This window comes from Gossypium raimondii, chromosome 7 (genome assembly GCF_025698545.1).
Source record: "Gossypium raimondii isolate GPD5lz chromosome 7, ASM2569854v1, whole genome shotgun sequence".
NCBI lineage: Eukaryota > Viridiplantae > Streptophyta > Magnoliopsida > Malvales > Malvaceae > Gossypium > Gossypium raimondii.
Window position 1 is genome coordinate 24,527,332 of NC_068571.1, and position 14,110 is coordinate 24,541,441.

At 33.3% G+C, this 14,110-nt stretch overlaps 1 non-coding gene across 1 annotated transcript; it reads right to left on the reverse strand.

Moving 5' to 3' along the window:
* Positions 1 to 1,536: 1,536 nt before the first annotated feature.
* On the reverse strand, positions 1,537 to 1,643 carry LOC128042721 (small nucleolar RNA R71). Its single transcript, XR_008198234.1, has one exon. It is a non-coding gene; the product is annotated as a small nucleolar RNA R71 (small nucleolar RNA).
* Between the last annotated feature and the right edge of the window lie 12,467 nt (positions 1,644 to 14,110).

Here is a 14,110-nt window from a genome sequence, read left to right on the forward strand (position 1 = left end):
TGAAGACCTCATTTTAATTTCTTTTGAAGTTTTTATGATTTTCTTTATTTCTTGTGGTTATTCTATCTTTAAGATGTTTTTATTCACAATTATGAACTAATTTCCTAGATACCTAGGAGAGATGAACCTTATGATGAATTCTATTATTTGATTTCTATTTTATGTGATAAATACTTTATTCTTGTTCTTAGTTATATGTGTTTATCTCTTATTTTAATATTTCTGGGATATTAATGTTTAATGTGCTTAAATCAGAGAAGGAAAATTCCCTATTTAAGAGTAGATCTAGCATAATTGAGTGGAGTTGCATGCAATCCTAGAAACAGGATGACATAAATCTACCGGATTAGAGTCAAATATAATATGGGAATCCATAGATCGAGTTAATGTGACAATAGGGGTTTTAATTAGAAAGAAATTTCAATTAATCAACTTAGAGTTAGTTGTTCTTACTTTCGAAAGAGATATTAGCATAATCTAGGGATTCCTACGGATCAAGATACCAAGTGAATAAATCGTTTAATTCAGATTCAAAATGATAGATGAAGTCTAGGTGGATTATTTCTTGGGTATTGTTTCTCTCATTGGTTATTTTTCAATTATTTTCCTGATTTATTCTCTTTTGAGTTCTTAAGTTAAATTAATTTAGTAATGTTAGTTTAAACCAATCACTGCAATTTGTAGGCTAGATAATAGGAAAACGGTAATTACTAGTACTTTTAGTCCTCATGGATACAGTATCTCTACTCATTGTAGAAATACTATTTATCAATAGGTGCACTTGCTTTTGTTGTATTTTTAGTTCGTTCCTAGGACATCAAGTTTTTGGCGCCATTGCCGGGGATTGAAATATGAGGAAAACTTTATTTCTATTAATTTATCCATTTTTATTTTATTTATTTTTATATTTTTGTTTTAATTAAATTTTTAAATTTTAAATTGTCTTTTGTTTGCTTCTGACAGGTTCTTTTGATTTATGACTAGAGGAAACCTATCGGGACCATTGCTTTTTGAAAGTGAGATTGAAAGTAATGATCGCAAAAATTGTAAAGAGATTAGAGAAACAAGGCAAAGTCAACATAATATAGTAGACGAACAAGAGGACAACAATATTATTGTGGAGATGGGTGATAATTAGAATATTTAGCTACCTCTTATAGATCTTGTTCCTCGTACTGTGTATGATTATGCCAAGCTTGCTCTGATTAGGGCTGAATCGAGTATTGTGAGAGCTGCCATTGCTGCAAACAATTTTGAGCTAAGGCCGAACACAATTCAGATGATACAATAGTATGTTCAGTTCGATGGTTTGCAAGATGAGGATCCAAACACTCATCTGGCCAATTTCTTAAAGATTTGTGACACTTTCAAGATTAGTGGTGCCACTGATGACGCCATTTACTTACGATAGTTCCCATTCTCGTTGAGGAACAAGGCAAAATAGTGGTTAAACTATTTACCACGAGTTCTATCACTACATGGGCTCAAATGACTGAGAAATTTGTCCTGAAGTATTTCCCACCGGCTAAAACAACTAAGTTGAGGAATGTCATTTCTTCCTTTGCCCAGATTGATTTATATACATTATATGATGCATGGGAGAGATACAAGGACTTATTGAGAATGTGCCATCATCTTGGGTTACCCCTGTGGTTACAAGTTCAAACTTTCTACAATGTTTTGAATCCCTCGACTATGCAGTTAATTGATGCAGCAGCTGGTGGAACACTGAGTAATAAAACACCTGAGGTAGCTTATGAGTTTATAGAGGAAATGACACTGAATAATTATCGGTGGCAAGTCATAAGAACAAAATTGATGAAAGTAGTCAGTGTTTTGAATCTAGATGCAGTCTCCATGTTATCAAACCAAGTAGAAGCATTGAATAAGAAAATTGATGGTTTATACTTTTCTACGTAGGTGAACTCAATGATGCAATGCAATGCAATTAGAGGTGGAATGAATAATTTAGAATGTTTACCCTTCAGTCCTAGCACAGAGAATGAGCAAGTCAATTATATGGGTAATAATTCTAGACCTCAAAACAACACTTATAGTAATAACTATAATGCAGGTTAGATGAACCACCTAAATTTTTCTTGGAATGGTCAAGGAAATCAAAGAACACTGTAATACCCAAATTTTGCCCGACCCGAAGCCAAGTATTAAAACCCAAATATAAAAAATATATATATATATATAATAACTATAATAAAAGTCTAATACAGTTCAGTATTACAAATCTAATAAAATCTAGGCCCATATTACATTAAGCCTACAAACCCAACTAGCCCGAAATCACTGACATAACCCAATTACAAAATAGCCCCAACCCAAATTTCCTAATACCCAACCTAGTCAGCCCAATACACCACCTAATTGCATACCAGAAATTAAACTCAAAACCCAACTACAAATAGCCCAAACCCGAATTTCCTAGTACCTAAAACCTAAATCGGCCCAATCACATCAAAAGTTCCAGAATTTCCTAGTACCTGAAACCCTAGGGTTTCTGGAATAGTCCAGCTCCGCAACAGTTTCAGCACCCCAAACACGCACGCGCTTCCAACTCTTCTCACGCCAGATCCATGCGCGTCCTCTCCAGGCTGGATGGGCACCTGCAACAAACACACAAGCAAGCAGCAAGCAAAAGAAGCAAAATATCAGAAAAGGGAATAACAGAATATAGGAAAATGTATTTTTATTTTTATATTTATTTTTTTCATTTTTCGGCTATAAAAGAGCCGATTCAAGCACTGTAAACGGATTACGATTTTTAAAAAAAGAAAACGAGAGCAGTAAAGATTTAGCAGTTCTTTTCAGAAGGTGATTCTCTTCATTTTTTTTCCTTTCTCTTTTGTTTCTTTGATTCTTTGTTTTCTTCTTTGGCATCAAACGAAAATAAAAAGAGGAAGAGAAGAAGTATCTTACCAGAATGGACGCCGTTGGAACCTGGTTTGCTCCATCTGAATCGGAGTCTGATCGGGTTCATGACTGGTGAACGGCGGGATGAATGGTTTGGCTAGGGTTATAATCAATTTCAAAGAACCGAAAGTAGTATAGAGGGATTTAGGTTTTCTTAAGTATATGTGTATACATATATATATTAAAAAAATGACGTCGTTAGGGCCAGATTTCAATGGCTCCAAAAACGTCGCCGTTTTAGCCCTGATACGCGCAACCCGATCCGAAAAGATCCGCGCACTTTCGTTCGTCGGTCTATTTGCGCGACAGGTCCCTCTATGTTTGGTGTTTTTTCAATTTGATTTTCTCCAATTTTTTAATTTATACCACATATTTGGTTCCGAGTCCATAGGGATCCATGTTCAAATGGTGTCATTTTTTACGTTTGATTTTGAAACTATTGGATTTATGTGTTTATTTGCTGTTTCAGTCCTTCGGTTTTTTAATTGAATACAAATTTAATTTTTTCTTTATTTTTATTTATGCTTGCAGCCTATTAAATTTTGTTTTATTTTCAATTTAATTTTCGTTACATTCTTTTATTTTATTTTGTTTTATTTTTTTACTTTTCCTCAATTTTAACTAAACTTTTATTAACTTAATTTCAAATTAAATTAGTTCTTATTTTGACATATTTATTACTTATTTTTGTGTTACTTTAATATTTCAAATTAATATTGTTTTAAATTTATCACACTTTAATTTGTTCTTTTTAAATCCATTATACACTTTTCTTTTCAAATTTGACATATTATTATTTAATTCATAATTTGTTAATATATATATATATATATTATGAAAATTTAATATAATTTATATATTTTTGATGTTTCTATTTTTGTTATTCTATTTTAAAATTCACCTTTTGAATATTTTTATGATAATACATTATTATTTTTTATGATACTATTATTCGTATATATATGTATCTAACTTAAAAGATTAATTATTATTAAGGTATATATATTAAGGGTTTTGATACTATTATAATTATTGATTTTAAGTTTTTGAAAATATGTTTATATGTTTATTTTTTATTAGTATATATGTATTATTATTATTATCATGTTTACCTTTTATATATATTAAGCTAATATATGTATTTTATACGCTTCAAATTTATTTCAAATTCGACTATTCAATGGTTATTTTAATTCTATTTTGAGTCTATTTTGAATTCATATATTTAATTTATTTTAGAGCTTTTATATATTGGACATATTAATTATTTTTCCTCTCATTGTCTTGATGTATCTTTTAGAAAATTGATTATTAATTCATTGGATGTTAAATTGTTAATATTGATGTTTGTAAGATATGATTAAAATTATTATTGCTATTTGCACTTACCTATTATTTACTTGTTATTTTTTAGTGTGTGTTTGGATTACCATTTATCTTGAACATTGTATATTACCATTCAATCATGCTACATTTGTAAAAATTCTATTTTATTAAAGCACTACAATCATTCTATTTCATAATTTTCAACTAAGGCCTGGTGTTCATAGTTCTCGAGAGAATTGTGCCCTAACTTACTGTGCTTCAATTCTTCTCGATGAATTTTGATAGCCAAGTGCTTATTTTTTTAAAACCATATAATTTCAAAATAAAGCTTTTCAGATTTCAAGATGTTGGATCCTAACTTACTGGATATGACATTCTGTTATCTTGATTTAAAATAAAGGCAATATTCAATGTTTGGAATTTTGAGAAATTGAACCCTAACATTGAACCCTAACTTACTGGATTCTGATTTCTCGATTGACCTAAATAATCAAATATCCTTCTCAAAACGTATGAATTTTTAAAATTTAAAAAAGGACGAATCTAACTTCGAAGATTGAACTGCTGCACTCTAACTCACTGAGTGTGACCGTTTATTTCTTTGAAATGGGTACGTCTTATTATCCAATTCAATTATTTAGGTTTTCATTTCATGGGATCGTATTTTAAAATCTTTTCAAGTTTTAACACTAAGACATTAAACAATCAATTCGGTACCAATTTTGGACGTCAGGAGGGTGTTAACCCTTCCTCGTGCGTAACCGACTCCCGAACCTTTTTTTTCTCTAAATATGTAGACCTAAAAATAGTTTTAAGGTGATCCGATCACACCATAATAAAAGATTGGTGGCGACTACATTTTCAAAATAGATTCCCATTTTTCAAATATAAAAAACAGTTTCGACAAACACAATCCCCTTTAGGCTTTCAATAACCTTATCAGTAAGAGAAGAAGCCGAACCTTGAGGAGTTTTTGACAAAATTTATCTCTGTGTCAGAAACTCGTTTTCAAAACACTAAGGTAGCACGGAAAGATCAGCAAGCATCAATTTAAGGACTTGAAAATCAAATAGGACAACTTGCTAAATTAATTTTGGAAAGATCAAAAGGTAGCTTGCCTAGCAATACTGAAACTAACCAACGGGAGCAGTTTCACGCAGTCACTTTTCGAGACGTGGAAGGGTTAGTTGAACCTGAACAAGAACCAATGCAAGAAGTTATGGTGAACAATGATGAGGTTGAGGAAGGTAAGAACGAGCAGAAGTAGGTTGTTAGAGAATACAAACCTCGAGTTCCATATCCAAACGCATTGAAGAGAGGCCTCATGAACGAACAATATGGTAAATTTTTTAACCTCTTAAAAAAATACACATTAACTTACCGTTTGTTGAAGCTCTTTCATAGATGCCAAATTACATCAAATTCTTAAAGGAGCTATTAACAAACAAGAGGAAGTTAGACAACTCGTCGACTATGGAACTCAATGCAGTTTGTTCGGCCACTCTACAAAACAAACTACCCAACAAGAAGTTTTACTAGTCATTGTCTCATTGGTAGTTTAAATATTGAAAATGCTTTAGGGGCTAGTATTAGTGTCATGCCTTATAAAATGTTTAAACAACTTGGTCTTGGGAAACCCAAACACACTAGGATGAGTATTTAATTTACGGATAGAACCATTAGATATCCTAGGGGTATTATTAAGGATGTACTTATAAAAATCGATAAATTCATATTCCCCGTTTACTTTATTGTATTAGACATGGATAAGGATAGCGAGGTACCTCTAACCTTAGGTCAACCCTTTTTAGCCACTACTAGGACTATTATCGATGCTGGTACTGGTGAACTTGTGCTTCGTGTAGATGACAAAATTATTACTTCCCAAGCACGTGATTCTGTGAGAATCTCTAGTGAGCAATATGATATTAAATGTTCTGTTAATGTTAGTAACCATGCGGCTCAACGTTCTTCGTAGGAAATCCCTTGTGAAAACATGTTGGAGCCATGTTTTAGTCACGATGATAGAAACCGAACAATATATGAAGAGTGAATGATACAACCTGATGAACTAGATGAATACGAATGCATGTTGAGGTGAAACCAAGAAAACACGATGAAGACACAAAACAACGCCATGATGTGCATATGATGAGAACAAACCAATTTAAGGTTGGGGACAAAGTATTGCTAGAAAAATCAGATCAACGAATCTCCCCTTCAGAGCTTGAATTAAACGGATCGAACCCATTTACGGTACTAAACATCTTTCCATACGGTACAATCGAGGTAACACGTTCTGAGTTTGGCACATTTAAGGTAAATAGTATTTGGCTCAATCCTTATCTTAGTGTTAAAATTAATAATAAGAAAAAGGAGCTTTGACTCCGAGAAGCACGGTAGCCATACGCATACAAGATAAAGTCGAGCTTAGACTCTAAATAAACGCTTCTCGGGAGGCAACCCGAGTGTTTAAATTTTTTTAATTCTTTTAATTTTATTGCATGTTAATTTAAAATTAATTAAAATAAAAAAATTGAACCACATGGCTTGGACACACGGTCATGTCCCAAGCCCTGTGCACGAAAGAATTAATGCCAGAGAGTTACACGGTGTGAAGACATGGTCATGTAGGGCACACGACCTGGACACATGGGAGTGTCTTGGGCCATGTGAGTCCTAGGACTTAATTTTTCTGATTTTTATTGTTACATGACTTAAGGTGATCCACACACGACCTAGATATATGAGCATGTCCAAGGCCATGTGTATACAAGAGTGAATTTTTCAATTTAATTACGAAACATTGAGTTACACGGGCTATAGACACGGCCTATCACAGTGGCGTGTGTGAGACCGTGTGCTCCACAAGACCTTGCACACTGGCGTGGGAGAATCGAAGAAAGATCACACATGGCTTGGCATATGGCCTTGTGTGACACATAGCCTGGACACATGGATGTGTCCGAGGTTGTGTAAAAACTAGAGTTAAATTTTAAATTACACATGGGCTGAGAAAGCATCACACAGGCATGGGACATGGCAGTGTGGCCCAACACGGGCCTAAACATGATCGTGTCCCTTTTAAAACCCTAATTCCCATTTTCTTTGTCTTCTTTCTCCCCAATTTCTTTCTAAAAAAACCTTAGCTACCATGCCGTTTACCATCCTCTTCAGCCAACCTTCGAACACCCATGAACCCCTCATTTTCCTTTTCTCCGTCGACCAATACCCTCTTTCCTACCATTGACATTTCTCTTTTCCTTTGCCTCTCCTATCCTAGCCACGGACCGCACCCACAAACGCCAGCACCGCGCGTCCATGCCCCCCACTCCTTTTCCCCAACCTCGCGTCCCACCTATTGTTCCCCATCACCGTCCATCCCTCTCCCCTTCGAGCGCAGCCCTTCCCTCGCCCCTCATAGCCCCAAATCATATGACTTCTCATGGAACCAGTTCCCCTCTTTGCCCCGTCAAACACGCCACTGTCCTCGAACACGCCGACTCCACCGTGCGCACCCCCTCCACCATCCTACCGTCAGTTACCCCACAATCTACTTTATTTATTTTTATTTATTATTCTTATTATTATTATTTTCATTATTATTTATTGTTATTATATTTATTATTATTTTTATTATTCCTATATTTCTTAGTTTTATTATCACTATTATTTTTATTGTTATTATTTTTAGTTCTAGTAGTATCTGTTTATGGTAACTTGAATTCATTTACTCATTTTTTTAGTTATTATTATTATTTTCATTTATTATTTTCTTATATTATTATTACTTAGTCTTATTATTTTTATGATTATGAGTCTTATTAGTATTTCGTAGTTGTGTTAGTTGTTGATGGTTTCTTGTTTTTATTATTTTAGTTTATGTTCAATTTTGCTTTAATTTTTGGTAGCTGAATGTTCGATCTTGTAATTTTGATTTTAGTTATATTCGACATTTGGTTCATGGTTATTTGAACTGATCCATTGTGTCGATTTGTACTTTTACTTTGATATTGAAATAGTTGTTTGGTTCTCTGTGTTTTCAGGGGTATAATGACAAACACACGCGGTAAGACTAAGATCGCCATCCCCGCATTGAAAAAGTGGAGGACTTCGGGCGCGACCTCTTCGTTGGCCCCTACCTCTGATGCACGCCATCCATTTTTAAAGTTTCCACAGGGTCCTCACGAGGACCTCTATCAGCATCTCCGACAACGACTATTGAGATTAGGCAGATGAATTGATTAGGAGGCCTTAGAGCAGATTCATTTAGCTGATAGGGTGCGTACACTGATTGCTACAGACCCATGGGACAAACTCTTCTTCATTGTCAAGCCCACTTACTCGGTGCTTACCTTTGAGTTATGTTCGACATTCCTCTTACAATACGTGATGTCGAGCCATGATGAGCTGCCCACTATTTTTTTAGACTCAGCAATATGATGTGTCATCTGAGCATCTCAAACTTCAGAGTTACCCTAGGACTCTATACCGATGAATTCATGAGTGCCGAGGGGTTCTTCAACCTTATACCGACACATCCATTATTCACCATCTCTATACTAGATAGAGCTTTCAATGAGTACGACGTCCTATGACCCGAGTCGATTGAAGGCGACTTCACTACTTCCGGCCTTGAGCTATATCCATGCTATATTGGCCCACACGTTGACTGGTCAGAAGAAGAGCATCAAGGTCATTGGTACATTCGACGCTTACTTCCTTTGAAACATGGCGATGGGACGCACCTTCAATCTTGCCTACTTCATCGCCCTTGCTTGCCGCCATCAGACAAAGTGTAGCAGGAAGGGTTCTATCTGCTTAGGCCCTTACATGACTCACCTCGTACGACATCTCGACCTCCTCTATACTCCGGAGCAATCCTCCTCCTTCACAAAGGTTGGATAGATGGTCTCGTAGGGACTATCTATTATGAGTCATATGAGGATGATCAAACGATAGCGTGGCGTAGGTCCTCAATACAGGTTGTCTTATTCTGACCCTCAAGATGAGCATGAGGACTTCTCTAATGATGTCTCTTTCCACCATGAGGATCCACCTCATCCTTCACCTCTGATTCACCCTACTACTGCCTTTGCTGCTACTCTAGTAGACCTCTCTAAACTGTTCACTCGTTTCAAGCAACATTGTTTTGAGCAATTCGACAGTATTAATGCCACTTTGCAACAGATCTGTCAGCATCTCCACATTTCTTCTTCTGAGCTTGTGTCTCACGATCCTGATGCCTCTCACGATGAATATCACTGATCTATTTTCTTTATTTTATTTATTTTCTTTTCAGTTTTCCTTTTTTGTTTTATTTTTATTTCTTAGACTTTTTTTGAACTATGTTTTTATTTTTATGGTTGTTTCTAATTGAGTTTGTAACCTCTTAATCTTTTTCATTATTTGTGTTTATTTTCTTATTAGTTTTCTCACAACCATGCACTACATTTACATTCGCCTACAATTTTGGTTTTCACTATTTTGTCGATTTCATTCATATTCAGGGCAGTTTCAGTTTTCTCCCTCTCTTGCGATATTTTGCTTATTCTGTGCTTATTTTTGTTTGTACATTGAGGACAATGTACATCTTAAGTGTGGGGAGGTTGTTTTTATAATTGTGATAAAATCCCTGAATTATTTGTGGTGTTTAGGTACTTTTCCCGTACTTCCATTAGAGTGAATTATTTTCGATTTGGGATTTTTTTGATGTTGTTTTGGGTTAATTTGTAGATATTTGTGCATTGGTTGATTTAAAATTTAAGATATAAGAGAGTCAAGCATGATAATTTGTTTTTCAAAAATAAATATTTTAGGTTGTTTCCCTGAATTAAGGTATTATCTCGAAGTTTTAAATTTGTAACTTTCAGATCAAAACCATGATTTTTTTTGAAATTTTGAGCCTATAGAGCATACATTTTTCATGCTCATTTTATTATTGGTTATGAGTGTGTCAACTTAATTTGTTATTCTACAACTTGCTTCAATTATGCATGTCAAGACCACACCATTGATTTGATATACTGATATGATAGAAACACTTAGGTTTCAACTCACTTAACTTGTAAAAAGCCTACCTATTGAATTAACCCTTAGTGAATCCCGTTAAGCCTAACACACCTTTTCTTGATCAACCGGTGAATGTTAACCCATGACCCATTTATTCGTTGTGACTTTTCCCATTTTATTGACTCCCTTTTTGTTGAGCTTTGATTTGGTTAGTTGCCAAACCATGTTCCTTTATTTGAATTGCTGAATTTTTTTTCTTGATTCTTGAAAAAAATAAAATAAAAAAAATATATTTAGTTTTATTATTAATTAATTATTGGTTGATTGATCTTGAATAATTAATTTCATATTTTTTTGAGAAGCTCGTTTTTATTCTTAAATAGTATTGATTGATGCACTTTCTTTTAATTCAACATTTGATTTTTTTTCTAGTTTGGTAATTTATCAACTCGATCTCGATTATAACCAACTTTTCTTACCTTTTTCTATACCCTTAACCTAAGCCCATTACAACCTCTTGATTGGTGTGTCATTTTATTTGTAGTGGTGGAAATTTTATTTTCAAGCAAGCTTACGGTAATGACATTTCTTATTTAACTGTTGAGTGAATATTTCTTGAACCTTAAACACTTTGAGTACTTTGAGTGAATCTTTAGTGAGGATTTCAATTCTTGTTGATTTTGAATTAAAGGTCATTACTTAAATAATAGGAGACACCTATGTTTTCGTACTTCAAAAATTTCGGCTTGAATTGTTTGAATCTTTAGTGCCCTTTTATTGAATTGTCAATGCATGATTGCTTGCGAATTATTATTGAGATGTTATTGATGAGAATAACAAGTTGAGAAAGATTAACTTTAATGTGGGTCAAGGATTTTGCTTGAGGACAAGTGAACGCTTAAGTGTGGGGATAATTGATAAGTGATAAAACTAACATATTTTAATCCCATTCTTAATGCGTTTTTTGATGATTATTTATGCAAATTGGTGAATTTTATGCTTCTAATCCTTTAATTTCATGTTTCTATACTTAGGATAGCATTTGGGAGCAACAAGAGAGAAAAACGAGCAAAAATCAGACAAATAGAGTAGATTTCAAGAGCCACACAGGCTGACATACGGCCATGTGCTAGACCGTGTCAATTTCACGATTTGCATCCCAAACACGTAGAAAAACACAATTTTTGGGCTTTTTGGGCATTCTAAAGTCTATAAATACCAAATATAAGAAGAGAAGTGGGAGCCAGCAGAGAATATTGAAGAAAACAACTCGAAGAACACCATTGGAGCCAACTCTGAAGCAGATTTCCATAAAAATTGAAGACCTCCTTTTAAATTCTTTTGAATTTTTTATGAGTTTCTTTATTTCTTATGGTTTTTCTGTCTTTAAGATGTTTTTATTCACGATTATGAACTAATTTTCTAGATACCTAGGAGATGAACCCTATGATGAATTCTATTATTTGATTTGTCTTATGCGATAAATACTTAATTCTTGTTATCAGTTATGTGTGTTTATCTCTTGTTTTAATATTTCTGAGATATTAATTCATGTTTAATGTGCTTAAATTAGAGGAGGAAAAATCACTGTTTAATAGTCTATCATAATTGAGTGGAGTTGCATGCAATCCTAGAAATAGGACGACATAAATCTACCGTATTAAAGTCAAATCTAATAAGGAATCTATAGATTGAGTTAATGCAACAATAGGGATTTTAATTAGAAGGAAATTATAATTAATCAACCTAGAGTCAGTTGCTCTTACTTTCGAAAGAGATATTAGCATAATCTAGGGATTTCTACGGATCAAGATACCAAGTGAATAAATCGTTTGATTCAGATTCATAAAGATAGATGAAGTGTAGGTGGATTCTTTCCTGGGTATTGTTTCTCTCATTGGTTATTATTCAATTATTTTCCTGATTTATTCTTTGTTGAGTTCTTTAGTTAAATTAATTTAGTAATTTTAGTTTAAAGCAATCACTCCAATTTTTCGGCTAAATAATATGAAAACGGTAATTACTAGTACTTTTAGTCCTCGTGAATGCGATATCTCTACTCACCGTAGTTATACTATTTATCGATAGGTGCACTTGCCTTTGTCGTATTTTTAGTTAGTTCCATGATACATCACTCGTATACTTTGATGTAAGTAAAAGCTTGAGTTTAAATAGACAAGAAATTGAAAGCTGGTGCGTTAGGTATACGACTTCTTCATAGCCCAATTAATGGGTAAATGATATCCTCTCATCAACATTACATGATAGATAAAAAGTAAATGTGGTCATGGTTAATTTGTCTTTATGATAAATGATTTGATTACTATTTGATAGTAATTGGCTTTTTATGAAGAAAGATGTAATGGTTCCCATTAGATAAAATAGGACCATATTGGGAGGACGAATTTATCCCAAAGAGATTAAGGATATCCTATGAGGGTAACACACTTATGAAAAGGTAATTGAACGAGCATTGATTAAGTAGATTTCATAATGGTATGTAATAAGGGAGAGCTTAGTCACGATACTATAGTGAAATGACTTCGTGACTAAATAAGTTTATAATTAATAGGCGAAAAGCTGAAAATTTATTATAAATTATTTGAGTCATATTGTATATGTCCAATCGGTCCCTCTGCTAGCCAGTTGAAACAAAAAATGAATTGCATGTAGAACCAAATGAACAAAAATGGAGAGAAATGATAAAGTTATAGAAATGGGTCACATTTGCAAATAAATGTGTTTTCTCACTGAGTATAGAAATGACTATAGAAATGACTTGAGAATTAATTTAAGCTTTTTGAAATATTATTTAATTAAATAATTGAAGTTCAAAAATGAAATTAAGTTAATTAGTTATTGTGAATCCGTTGTGTAACACCCCTTACCTAACCCAATCGTCGGGTCTGAGCTATAGGATGCTACATTCGTTGTTGGAGCAACTACAGTCAATTTACAGTAAAATATTCACATGCATATGTAATTCAATGTCAAACATATTAATTTATGGTTAAACAATCAAAATTGAGTCTTAATTGAGCTTACAGAAGCTCTTTTGTTGACCCGAGCACGAAATAGGACCAAATAAACTTTCAAGTCTAAAGTCGTAGTGTCATCTCTTCTATGTCGTAATGTCATCTCTTCTACATCGTGATGTCACCAAACAATTTGTCATGTCATGTTGTCAGACCACTCGACATCGCGACTGCACTTACTGTCGGTTGACGTTGCAAAAAGAAAGAATGGTCGTCGGGATGAGAACTCTATTTTTAGTAAAATTGAATCATTTGGTACCTATTTCAAGTTCTTAACCATACCTAACAACATATACTCCAAGGATGTATAAAATAAGCTACTCAAAGTTGGTTTTGCAGTAATAACATTAATTATCATGTCTATATTTATAAAAAAAAATCTCTTTTTAAGTTTTTACCGTTTTTCCCTAATCTAGATTGATTTTTATTCAATATAAAAAAATACCTCCAAATTTGTAAGATTAACCTATAAATTTACACATAATATCTTTTTATAGAAAAGTATATTGTTATTCTATAGAATTACGGCTTTGATTATCATTTGAGATTGAAAATGTTTTTCAACCCAAATAATGATTACAAAATTAAAAACAATGGTAAACTTGGATTTAAGCTCAAGCCATAAAGCCAAAAAGTATATATATTTTTTATCTTCGTTTGAAGAACAATATATATTCTACTTTACAACCTCATATTTAATATATATATATATATATTATTTTTCAAAAATATTTTGAGAGTAATGTTAAATATTATTAAATTTTTCAAAAACATTTTCGAACTCAATGATAAATTAACCTAAGTCCTCTCCT